The following is a 13683-nucleotide window of genomic DNA, read 5'->3' as shown; positions in this document are numbered from 1 at the left end:
GCTAAACTACCACCAACGTTTCCCATGACCATGCAGTAACCTTGCAAATGCAACACGATATGACACAACAGTGCGGTTGCCATGACTAATCGAGTGACGGAGCAAACTAACAAGGTTCGGATATTGAATTCAAGGTGATTAAAATAGGAGAACTAGATCATGATTTGAAAAAGAAAGGTTGATTGGTCAACGGACCACGGAAATGGGTCGTGAGCTGAATAGAACGTGAGAGAACTCCAGAAGAGCTCCATAACAGTTTGAGCCGAGTTTTCTTTAGAGGACAGGTTTTTTATAATACAGGATCGGCAGAAGAATGATTTTACCATAAACAAAAATCGCCTCCATTTTTCCGCTGAGTAACATATCCTGAAACTTACCGTTTGTGATAGCAAGGAAAATCGTAGCAGAGGATTATATAGCTAAACAGAAAAAGAGATACTGATCACGATCCTATTCACACAGGACGACTATAATACACATGATGATATTTATTATTTTTATTTGATATTTTTTTTTACTGATTTATATTTATTTGAGCAAGAATGCATGCATATCCATTTTAGGCATAGGAATCAAGGCAATTAGAATTAAACAAATATCTATTAGGATGTTTGTAGTCATTAAGAATGACCAGGATTGATTATCTTCCAGCATTTGAAGGAGACAAACTAAGATTGTCCGATGCTAGAAAAGATCAACGTTTGGATCCAATGGAAAGGTTAATGAGCCACTCATCGGTTAACTGTAGTTTATGGAACAAAAATCATATCGAGATAACCAACCAAAAATTTTCCCATAAAGATAACGTCTTTAATTCGACTCCCAAGGATAATAAGATCAATCAGAAGGTTTAATCCTCGAAAACGGGAAATACTAATCATTACTATATTCGTACTTCACACTTCAACTCTTTAAATAAATAGATACTTTTTATTCGAATACTACGCATTGATTTTCAGATTTTTGCAACCATGTATGGTTCGAAATTACCGAAACGAGATGTGCATGGTGTGAAGGAATTTATACCAAATTTACTAACAAACACCCGAAGCAAAACAATATGATCAACCTAATGAAACGCTAATAAATATTCAAAGCAAAAACAGTACGTATGATATGATGCATGCATGACCTACACGTCCTGACCAAAGAATTTTTTTCCAATCAAACTATGGCAATATACGAGACCATTCGGTGGCATTCATACATACCCTCCCTATATATATACTAGCCGTATGCTACTAATTCTTCCCTACGCAAGCGGGGTCAGCGTACCTGCAGAAAGATTACAATATATATATATATATATTTATATATATATATATATTATATACACAACACTAATATCTGGCTAGGAGTTAGTTAATATTCTATTTAAAGCCACCTGACATAACCTACTCTACATAGGCCTTACGAACTAACTTCTCCTAATCCCTTAAACACAAGGAATCTTACTTTTCGGAAACTCATTTTAAGTTTTGAAAACATCAAAATAATAATGTTGGTACCCCCTGGTGCATTTCAGCTCTGATACCAGCTATGACAGACCCACCGAGTTAAAACGCTTAATTAAGCGTAACCGTCATCATCTGGCGCATTAGCTTAATTAAGTGTAACTTGACAGGCTGTTTCCAACCCACAGGCCGTTCGAAACACACCAGAAGTCTCGCACGAAGGCGAGCGCAGAAGGTACCAGCATGATATAAACTTACAAAAATAGTAAATTGTATTAAGACTTTTACAAAACAGCTTTAAATTTAAAATTTACAAATGAAAAGATAGCAGCGGAAAAGAATCTAACTTACAGAGCATTTTTACTAGAGAAATAAATAAAACAAACTAAATAAATCGAGAACTACCGAGACGTGAAGACAAGGCGCCACATCGAGCCCACCGATGTGAAGGCTAGTTAGCTCATAAACCTGAAATAGGGTAAACAACAAACCCGGAGCAACTAATACTCAGCAAGACTTACCCGACCAGTGGGTATAACTCAGCCCACATACCTAGACATGCAAGGCATTTGGCTGGTGGATTATTTTGCAGAAAAAGCCGCTAAAGTAATTCCTTACTTTCAATATTTTAGCCCCATATTCTATATAAATGAACTCTAATCTAACATTTGCATGAATCAACTATAGCAAACATGATGGTGCAATGAAAATAATTTAATGTGTTCAATATTATATATAAATATACATAACTCACATTTTAACATTTTGCTACGATGCAGCAAAGAGATCAAGGCCCTCATAACCGCGAGACATGGCGAATCGATTCGATTTAACCCTGCAAGGTAGACCTAACCAACACGGCATGCATAAGCCCCGTCGGACCACACGCACCAACCCTTCCCCTCCCCGCCTCGAACTACAGGACCGCTCCACCATCATATGGTTAGCCAAGCTCAACATGAGACCACCAAAAGTAATACATGCATCCCCATTTCTCTGTGACTACTCGACTACCCCAGGAGGTGAGATGGAGTCCTGTACTTTCGAAACAAGGCAGTACTAGGCATACCGGTTTCGACTAACTCCTACTCCCGGCATGCGGTTAGTACAATTCAATCCCCGATCAGCACTGCCACAATGACCGGTCCTTAATCGACACGGACAGGCTAAGGCACCCAGGAACCCTGTCCTGCTGCCATACCTATACCTCATCATCATTTCCCTGTCCGGTCTCACATTTTCCATTTACTCCATATAAAACTCGAATACTCAAGTACTGAAATACCAATATTTCCTGCATCTCGCGAGTAACCGGAAATTACTCGACTTCTAAATACCCTATATCTCACGAGTGAAAAGAATTCACTCGACTTCTATCGGGAACCATTAAGTCTAGCACTTCTATCGTCCTATACATACTAGTATAACTCAAGGAATCCTAGGTATCATGCAACTAGGGTTTCAAACATTTCCTATACCTAATGCGCAATTATTAGAAACATAAATAGGTGTCATAATTTAAAATAATAGGATGTGCACCGGGGCTTGCCTTGCGTCTGCTGCTCAGTGCTAGGGTCAGGCGGGCCTTGGGCCGGGTTCTCACGCCTCTCCTCCTGGGCTTGCTCCGGCGACTCCTGCGATCGCCTCAAACACGCCGCCCTCAGCTGCGGACGCTACACGAATGCATATGAAATGATTGAGTGCAACTCAAACTATGTACTCACTACACCCAAAATGTAATGCCTAGCGGACTATCCGCAACCAAATGGCGGACCGTCCGCAGTTCAACTACGTAGTCCCAGCAGAACCCCCAACGTTTCTGGACAAAACTCAACCCTATACGGCGGACTGTCCACACTCAAACAGTGGACCGTCCGTAGGTTAACTCGCTAAAACACCGGATGAACCGATGCCTACAGCACCGGTATATCTGGTGGTTATCGGAAGATCCTACTGCGGACCGTCCGCCGTGCACCCTGCCAAACCACCAGAGACGAAAAAGTCTCTGGACAACTTTTTAGACCCTACGGCGGACTGTCCGTTCCCCCATAGCGGACTGTCCGCAATTCAACCCTGCAAACCCACCAGAGACAACATCGTCTCTGGACAAATTTCGAGCTCTACGGCGGACTGTTCGCTCTCTAATAGTGGACCGTCCGCAGTTCTATTTTACGGAACCACCAGAGACAACATAGTCTCTGGACAAATCCTAACTTGGCCTGCGGACTGTCCGGGCCCCCCTGGGCGGACCGTCCGCGACTCCTATCTTTGACACCATGCACCAGGCGACAGCGAGCGCGTCAACGGCGGCGGCGGTCGCTCACCGACACCGGCGGCACTCAACAGAAGGGGAACAGAGGCTAGGGAGCACAAGCAACTCACCACAAACCCGTTCCCGCGGTCGGTTGGAGCGGAGGACAACTGGAGAGGCGGATCGACAGTAGAGCAAGGCTTCAAGCGCCTCCAATGATGACGGGCGGTGGCGGGGGCGATTCCAGCCATAAGAAATAGGTCTGGGGGTTGGGGAAGGTGGAGGAGGTGCCGGGGAAGGTTCTTGCACGAGGAATCAAAGTTTGGTGGCTGGAGGAGGGAGATCGATGGAAGGGGGCGACGACGGCGCGAGCGCTCGAGCTCCGCTCGGCTCTGGACGAAGTGAGGAGGAAGAGGAGGAATGACAGGAGGGTCCCACATCCATCCAGATAAATATCTGGGCGTGGCCGGAGCGGACCATCCGCCAATCCCTAGCGGACCGTCTTCGGTTTTTTCTGGGTGTTACAAGCTGGGCGGCGGAGCAGAGGGATGCACGGAGACGGAGGGGCCGCCGTGGCTCGGTGCGGGAGGAGGCTGGAGGCGGAGCTGTGTTTTCTTTCTGTGCGAAGACTCTGTCGAACCGGTACGCTATGTAACGGATGGCAGTGGTGGTTAATTATTCCCCAACTCCATGAGGATGTACAAAGAATCTATTCTTGGAGCATCCCTTGAGGAGCTCCAGAAAAAACATGGAGTTGGAGGCTAGATCCTATTTTTTCAGAGCTGGAGCTGCTAGAGCCAAAGGTGTTTGGCAAACAAAACTTGGAGTGGAGCTAAGAAAGATGGAGTGGAGCTTTTTCAAACACTCCCTAAGCCTCGAGGAGATTCCAAAAAAGCCTTTAGTACAGGGCAGAGGCCTCACCTGGTGTTGAGTACCAAATTGGGCAGACGCCCAGGCCGCTCACCGGACTGTCCGGTGAGCGTGACCGGACAGTCCGGCGTCACCGGACAGTCCGATAGGTCCCACCGGACAGTCCGGTGTAGTCGAATCCGAGAAGAAAATCGTGATCTGTGCGGGATCTTCGGGGATTTCGACTTGTAAAGGGTCCAGACCTCCCCCATATATATATGAAGGGGTAAGGCCGATTGGAACAGAATCAATCGAACCCAAACCAAATCAATCTACTATTTTGCAATCTATTACCCCAAACCCTAAGTCTCTAGTTTGCCCACCTAAATCTCCAATTCCCAACCTTAATCTCGACTCCCCCACGTGCTATTCGACTAGCCCCAATCCCCCGTTCTATGATTTCTCAATCCCTTGCTGCCCTAGCTCGACCCTTGATCGACTAAACCCCTAACGATCCTTCTTCTTTGCGGGAGAAGGGTTTTAGGCCTATCTCTTGGTGATTGGCGCAATTCTGCACCAACACACTTTTTGGCGACTCCGCTGGGGATCTAGAGGAAGGAGCCAATAGATCCGAAGGGTGCCGCGGCGATGGTGAAGCCCCAAGATCACACCGACGTGACGCCTGACAACATCCTGCGGCGAAAGTTGGAGGAGTTGCCGCAAGACGTGCGGGATAACTTCTCAAGCTACATCAACGGCCTGGTGGACCAAGCAATGAAGAACGTCTGCAGCTCCTACACTGTTGATCGCCACCCCAAGGTGATCAAGGAGAAGGACGTGGACTTCGCGACACTTCTCTCCAATGTAAGTACACCGTCTCCCCCTCCCCTAATGGTGACTGACATAGATAAGGCGATAGCGAAACAAGGTTTTGAGTGTGCGAAGATGCTCGCCGATCTCAATGGCAAGTTGGATCGCACGATCGGAAAAACGGTCACACCCGTTTTCCCATCTTACGACGCGGCCGCCTCCACGGCCCCCCCTGCGATATCGGCTAAATTTGGGCCTTCCCAGACCCAACCCCTGTTTGGGATGCCGATAGGTTTGTACCCGAGACAGCCGGAGCCTTCAGGATCGATCCTGGGGTGACCTCCCATGTCTACCGGACTGTCCAGTGAAGACCACCGGACTGTCCAGTGGCGGCACGCCGGCTGGACAGATGACAGTGGCGCCAGCGGCGCTGGCCAGCGCACCGGACTGTCCGGTAGCACATGCCGGATAGTCTGCTGCAACCAATGCGCCGGTCGCTTTTACACGTATGGCCCAGCCGAGATGCTCCAAGCTAAGTTGGGAATTACTATGGCCCAGCCCTCCTCATCGTATCGGAAGCCTTACAATAGCCGATTTGACATACCTGCTTACCCGCATAGGAGTACCAGGGAACACGTGTGCCAGTTTGTGGCTCAATTAGGTGAAGCTGCTGATAACGAGGTGTTTAGAGTACGATTATTTTCACTTTCTCTTACTGGTGCTGCTTTTGCGTGGTACGCTGTGTTACCCCCAACTCTATTAATTCATGAGCTGACATGGAACAAAGGTTCCATGAACACTTTTTTACGGGTGACTACGAGTTGGGTTTAGCTGACCTGGCATCGGTCCGGCAAGGACGTGATGAATCGGTGGTTGAGTATCTCAAACGGTTTAGGGATACTCGAAATCGGTGCTTCAGGCTTACTATATGCGATAGCGAGTTAGCAGGATTGGCCTTCCGTGGGATGAGATTCTTGAAAGAAAAGCTGGAGGGAGTACAATTTCTCTCTTTGGCTCAGCTACACCAGCATGCTTCGGCTTGTGAAAGCCGAAGCAAAGAGGTTCAAAGGTCGGCCCGCCACAACATCAATGTTGTTGAGGGTGAGGACAGCGGCTTGGATGATGAATCTAACGACATCTATGCCGCTGAATTTGTTTGGGCCGGTAAAAATAAGTCTCACGTATGCACCTCTTTGAAACCGGCTGTTAAAAGCGGGCAAGAAGAGTTTAAATTTACTTTCGATGTTTCTAAATGCGATAGGATTTTGACGAGCTGCTCAAAAGTGGCAAAATCAAAATTACTCATGCTATTCCGTCCGCTAATGAGCTTAAGAAGCGGGCTTACTGCAAATGGCATAATTTTTTTTTGCATTCTACTAATGATTTACGGTCTTTCGTCGACAGGTACAATCGGCGGTTAATGATCGCGGATTATGTTTACTAGAGATGCAGGTTGACAAGCAGTCGTTCCCAGCTGGTACATACATGCTGGAGTTGAGCGGCAAGAAGGTTCTGACTCGGCCTGAGGTGGCCAACATGGAGAAGATGGAGAACCTTGTCATCGGCAACCCGCGGGTGGCCGATGGGAAGGTACCGCAGAGACAGGTGATCTCTCAGAGTTCTTTGTCGTCAAGTTCGTGCGACTGAAGATGAAGCCACAACTAGGAGGAACCAGAGGTTGTTCTCCAGTACAAAGAGAAAGAGGTCTCATCAAGAGCAGCTAGCAGAGGATTCCCTTTTTCTTGACGGTCCATCGGTCGATGAGCTACAGACCATCCAGAAGAGAAAGGATCCTGAGTGCTCTAGAGATACACAGGTCAAGAACCAAGCACTCTATGATTATGTTGATGGATTGACTATCACTATGAATGTGATTCAGCCACGCGGCCGCAAGGAGTCCAAAAAGCAAGTAGAAGAAATAATGCAAGATGTGATGATAAGTTCACAGGGAGGTCAACCAAGTAGTGCCATTCACCGCCGTCGCCTATGCTACCAATGTAGGCAAGAAGGTCATTATGCCAAAAGTTGTCCTCAGAATCAGCTATCACCAGTAGCACCAGTCCAGGACCTTTCAACAATCTCACGTACCAGTGGTGACGAGACCCGCCTTATTTCCGGGGACTGCTCCAAGCAACATGATCAGAATGATCAGGCTCAGCAGCAGGTGATACCAGAGTGCAGTGATCGTACGAAGCATGAGCAATCCAAGAAGGGATCAAAAGAGTACCTCCAGGGTAGAGTTCACCATGTGTCAGCAGAAACCATTCGGGATGATAGTCCAGTCATTCTTGGTATGCTTCTAGTCAACTCATTCCCAGCCTCAGTGTTGATAGACCCTCGTGCTACACATTCATTCATCAGCACGCAGTTTGCTGCTAGGAATGAGATATTGAAGCTTCCCATGAAGAAGAGAATGGTCGTCAAATCATCAGGAAAAGAACAGATCTCCAGTTACTTATGTCCTCGAGTCAGCATAAGGATATGCGAGGCAACCTTCCCTGAGAACCTTATTGTAATGGAGTCAACAGGAATCGACATCATTCTTGGTCAAGACTGGTCGGCTCGAAACAAACTTGTGATGCAGCCTACCAAAAGAGTGGTAAAGGTCCAGATCTCGTCAGGAGAGCAAATTGAGCATGAGGTTCAACATACTTCCAACTCAACTCATGTGGGTATGAGAATCCGACTCCGAAGTGAGTAGAACTTAATCCCATCCTTGTTTCTCTTTGCTAGCCAGCCTAGAATCTCGGGACGAGATTCCTGTAAAGGGGTAGGATTTGTAACACCCTAATTCAAATTTCAGTATTTAATAATAAATTTAATTGGCTTTATTTAATTTTCTAGGATTTAATTTGTTTAGCTTGCATTTAATCTAATTTTGTCTCACAAGTAATTAAAATTTATTTTAGGGCTAACTTGTTTTGCATACATGCTGGTGCATAATTTTATTTGATTGAGTGTTAGGGTTGAATTCAAATTTGAATTTGAATTCAAATAGGTTGTGTGGTTTGAAAAAGAAGAAAGGGAAAAGATTAGAAAACTCAAACCTGCAACTCAGCCTAAACCCATAAGCCATCCAGCTCAAAGGCCCAAACCATCTCAAACCAGCCCAACAGCCAACCCAGCCCCAAACCCGTGAGCAGCCCAACCCGCGACCTCTTTCCTGCGCCGGCCCAAACTCAACCTCAGCCCAAACCGGCCCAGCCCTTCTCCCTCTCCCTTTCCCGCGCTCGGGCCGACCCAGCCCTTCCCCGCAGCCCACCTCCCCGCAGCCCGGCTCGCTTCTTTCCCCGCGAGGCCCAGCCAGCGCCCCGCGCCCGCGCCCAGGCCCACGCGTCAGCGCCGTTCACCTTTCCTTCTCTGTCACAGACTAGCCTGGCCCACCTGTCGGCTTCATCTTCTCCACCTTCCTTCCTCCCAGCGCCCGGACTCCTCTGCTCGCTGGACCACCGCAGCCCCGCCTCCCCGCTGCGCTGTGGACCGCCCCGGTCCTGCAGGACCCACCAAACAGCCGCCCCGTGCTCGCCCACCTTCTAGAAGCTGCGCGCCGAGCCCGGGATCTCGCAGGGCAGCGGCTCGATCCGCTATCCCCGCACGGCACCAATCCCGGCCGCGATTCTCGCCGGCCTTCCATTCGTGGCACGCACGCCCAAACCCCTGCACGGCCTCCTTTATTTTGGCACCCTCGCGGCACCTAAGCACCCACCTCGCCACACCATCGCTGCCACAGCACACCAGCGCCATCGCCGCCCTTGCTGCGCAGAACCCCTGCGCCGCCGTGGCCACGCCGCACCGCCATGCCCCAGCCCCTGCAGACCCCCGCTACGGCTTCGCCGCGAGACCAGGCAACTCACCAAGGCATCCACCCGCGACCCCAGGGCCTGCACGCACGGGGATTTCACCGAGGACCGCCGCCGGTGAGTGACTCCGCCACTGTGATTTCACGCCGTCGGTGACTCCCGTACCCCGCTAACCCCTCTGCCTGCCTCGCAGCAACGCCGCGCATCGATCTGTGCCACCTAGAGGCCCAGAGGAGCCCTGCACCGCCCGGACCGCCTGCTTCGTCCCTGCGCCGCCGCGGGACATCGCCGTCATCTCCCCTGCACTAGAGCTCCAGCCGACCCAAACCCTCAGTAAGCACCCTGAACCTTCCCTGTTGTTTTTGCGCTAGAAGTAGAGGCTGGTGGATCGTTCTAGGGGCTGGAACATCGTCGCCGGCGAGCTCCGCCGTGTAGAGTCGCTGCCGTAGTCGCGCCCGGCGTTCAGGACCTCGCCACGCCTCGCTTTTAGCCCAGGAGGTTTACGCGTGTCGCGTAGACAACCCTAGACCCAAACCCTGGCCGGATTGACCCCGGGAAGGCCGAGATTGGCCACCTCCAGCGCAGCGCCGCCGCGGAGCTCGACTCCGGCGACCAGCGCCGCCGTCCCGCGCGCCCCAATCTTCCAGAGCCGCCCGATCTGAAACGTGCGTCCAAGATTAGATTTAGGATCCTTTAGATCTGAGCCGCCGGATCAAGATACAATGGATCAGATCCGTAGATGCCGGTTTGCCTGGCGTTTTTGTTAAAGACCCCCTGGGTTTTTCTGAAATCAACCCGCACTCCAGATGTATTCAAAAGTATTTCAAACTAAGCCCTGGTTTTAACGTTTAAGCCCCTGAATTTATTTAAAATAGAACCCGCCATCCTGATGAGGTCTTTTTGCACGTCAGCCTTCGGACCTTTCCAGATTTTATGTTTTAGTCCTCGGTTTTGCCCAGAAACCCCCTGGATCTCTAGTTTTCTTACAAATAGGTCCCTGGAACATGTTTTTGGCCTAGATTTTGCGTTTTAGCTCCGTTTTAGGCGTTGTTTATGTCCACGCGATCGTTGTAACGCGTAGAATAGTTTTAGACTAATTTAGTGTGCTGTTTTTATGTATTGTTGTACTGTTTCTTAGTTTATGCTATTGTTTGCATGTATGTTTATGTGGTGTATTGTTTTTGGCCATGTGTTCATGAGTAGACGTTGATCCATCTGAGGAGCCCCAGTACCAGTACCCGGAGCAGCCATCTTCTGACTAGTTTGAGCAGTAGCAGGAGTAGTACGAGGAAGGCAAGTATAACATGAACAACACCTATCACCTTAAATACATTTTCATACTGTATTTTAATATTGTATGCCTATAAGGACTTTCCTAGCCACTTTATATCCTTTATATATATCCTTGGGTTGCATTTTGGTTAGTTTTGCTAGGTGCCGCGCTATAACACACTTGGTCTTTTTAATTAAGTTGATTAATGGTATATGCAACTTAATTCTGAGAGTGACCCGTTTGAGGGGTTCACGTCTCGTTAAAATATGTTTTGTTAGAAACATGGTTTAGCGGGCCAGCACGGTGCTTACTGCCTGGTTGGCCACTCTCCATAAGGACCGGTTCATAGAGCGACAACCTGGGACAACAGCGCTACCACAAGACTGGAATGGGACGGTCTTGGCTTACTAATTAGTTCATTTTGGTTCGGGAGTAACTTACCGACGGGGCAGGAGGGGTGGTGAGCTTCAATGGTCCCCAGGCTACGAGGCTTGCTCTGCGTACCCCTCGAGGTGGTCACCATCGTTGCGGAGCCTGATTCCTTAGCGGTTACACCTTACTAATGTGTCCTTTGTAACGGCCTCGTAGTGAGTTTGCTAGTCATCTCACCTAAGGAAGTGTGATGAACAACTAGCGTAGCTCACGACTTGTGGGTAAAGATGTGCAATCTCTACAGAGTGTAAAACTGGTATACTAGCCGTGCTCACGGTCATGAGCGGCCGAGATCCTCCTTTTGATTAGTGGGGTTATCTCCTTTCGACGAGGGGGGTGCCTCTCGGGGTTACCTTGGCTTGGTTCGGTTTGGTTCTCAGTAGTATCATAATTAATTTTGTTTAATTACTATGTAACTGGGTTTATGATAATTCATCAACTTGTAGTAAATAGCTTTAATAAAATTTTGCCAAGATTAAAAGTTAATGCAGTTGAGTCAGCCAACCTTAGAGCCTCATAGTTTGTGTTATACTTGTTGAGTACGAGTTGTGTACTCACCCTTGCCTCCTCTACACTTTTTCCTCTTGTTCTTTGGGGACACTCTATGGCTGCTCAGTCCCTGCCGACGCGAGGGAGTTCACCCGGAGCTACCAGGAGTACGAGGACTTCTAGGCGTTTCGTCTCCCAGTCGACGTCCCTGTGGCGCCCAGCTTCGTCGAGAGTTTACGTATATGTTTTTACGCTTCCGCATACTCTGTATCAGACATTTTGTCATTATTATAATAAATAACATTCGTACTCGCTTTATTATATCTTTTTACGTGATATGTGCTGTGATATACTATTCATTCTGTTGTATATACGTGTGACTTGATCCTGGCACGTATATGATTGCTCGGTTTATGTCCTTTTATAAACCGGGTGTTACAACGTGCGGGATAACTTCTCAAGCTACATCAACAGCCGGGTGGACCAAGCAATGAAGAACCTCTGCAGCTCCTACACCGTTGATCGCCACCACAAGGTGATCAAGGAGAAGGACATGGACTTCGCGACACTTCTCTCCAATGTAAGTACACCGTCTTCCCCTCCCCTAATGGTGACTGACGTAGATAAGGCGATAGCGAAACAAGGTTCTGAGTTTGCGAAGATGCTCGCCGATCTCAATGGCAAGTTGGATCGCGCGATCGGAAAAACGGTCACACCCGTTTTCCCATCTTATGACGCGGCCGCCTCCACAGCCCCCCCCTGCGATATCGGCTGAATTTGGGCCTTCCCAGACCCAACCCCTGTTTGGGATGCCGATAGGTTTCTACCCGGGATAGCCGGAGCCTCCAGGATCGATCCTGGGGTGACCTCCCGTGTCTACCGGACTGTCCGGTGATGACCACCAGACTGTCCGGTGGCGGCACGCCGGCTGGACAGATGACAGTGGCGCCAGCGGCACTGGCCAGCGCACCGGACTGTACGGTAGCACACGCCGGACAGTCTGCTGCAACCAATGTGCTGGTCGCTTTTACACCACTGCTAGTCTCCGTTCCGCAGACTTCGGCGAATCATAGCCGAAGTTTCCAGATCGGCACTGCACACACTAAGTATTACAGAGCGCCCGATGAATCATAGGGTTTCGTACCTCCATACACACCGGTAGCTTATGGTACCGATGGATCTGCAGTTGGGTTAGGCCGACCTATCGGCCCAATCCTCGATGCGACATTCGACCGTTTATGGTCGGATGGGCAAAGAGGAGGGACGACATACCACAGACCATACGCAAAGGCCGATATCACTTCATCGGCCGCTTACGTTAAGCTCAGAGGGGAGATAGCCAAGATGCTCCAAGCTAAGTTGGGAATTACTATGGCCCAGCCCTCCTCATCGTATCGGAAGCCTTACAATAGCCGATTCGACATACCTGCTTACCCTCATAGGAGTACCAGGGAACACGTGAGCCAGTTTGTGGCTCAATTAGGTGAAGCTGCTGATAACAATGTGTTTAGAGTACGATTGTTTTCACTTTCTCTTACTGGTACTGCTTTTGCGTGGTACGCTGCGTTACCCCCCAACTCTATTAATTCATGGGCTGACATGGAACAAAGGTTCCATGAACACTTTTTTACGGGTGACTACGAGTTGGGTTTAGCTGACCTGGCATCGGTCCGGCAAGGACGTGATGAATCGGTGGTTGAGTATCTCAAACGGTTTAGGGATACTCGAAATCGGTGCTTCAGGCTCACTATATGCGATAGCGAGTTAGCAGGATTGGCCTTCCGTGGGATGAGATTCTTGAAAGAAAAGCTGGAGGGAGTACAGTTTCTCTCTTTGGCTCAGCTACACCAGCATGCTTCGGCTTGTGAAAGCTGAAGCAAAGAGGTTCAAAGGTCGGCCCGCCACAACATCAATGTTGTTGAGGGTGAGGACAGCGGCTCGGATGATGAATCTAACGACATCTATGCCGCTGAATTTGTTTGGGCCAGTAAAAATAAGTCTCACGTATGCACCTCTTTGAAACCGGCTGTTAAAAGCGGGCAAGAAGAGTTTAAATTTACTTTCGATGTTTCTAAATGCGATAGGATTTTTGACGAGCTGCTCAAAAGCGGCAAAATCAAAATTACTCATGCTATTCCGTCCGCTGATGAGCTTAAGAAGCGGGCTTACTGCAAATGGCATAATTCCTTTTCGCATTCTACTAATGATTTACGGTCTTTCGTCGACAGGTACAATCGGCGGTTAATGATCGCGGATTAAGTTTCCCAGAGATGCAGGTTGACAAGCAGCCGTTCCCAGCTGGTACATACACGCTGGAGTTGAGCG

This window comes from Panicum virgatum, chromosome 2N (genome assembly GCF_016808335.1).
Source record: "Panicum virgatum strain AP13 chromosome 2N, P.virgatum_v5, whole genome shotgun sequence".
NCBI lineage: Eukaryota > Viridiplantae > Streptophyta > Magnoliopsida > Poales > Poaceae > Panicum > Panicum virgatum.
The sequence above is the reverse complement of the archived record's forward strand: the minus strand, read 5'-3'. Positions refer to the sequence as shown.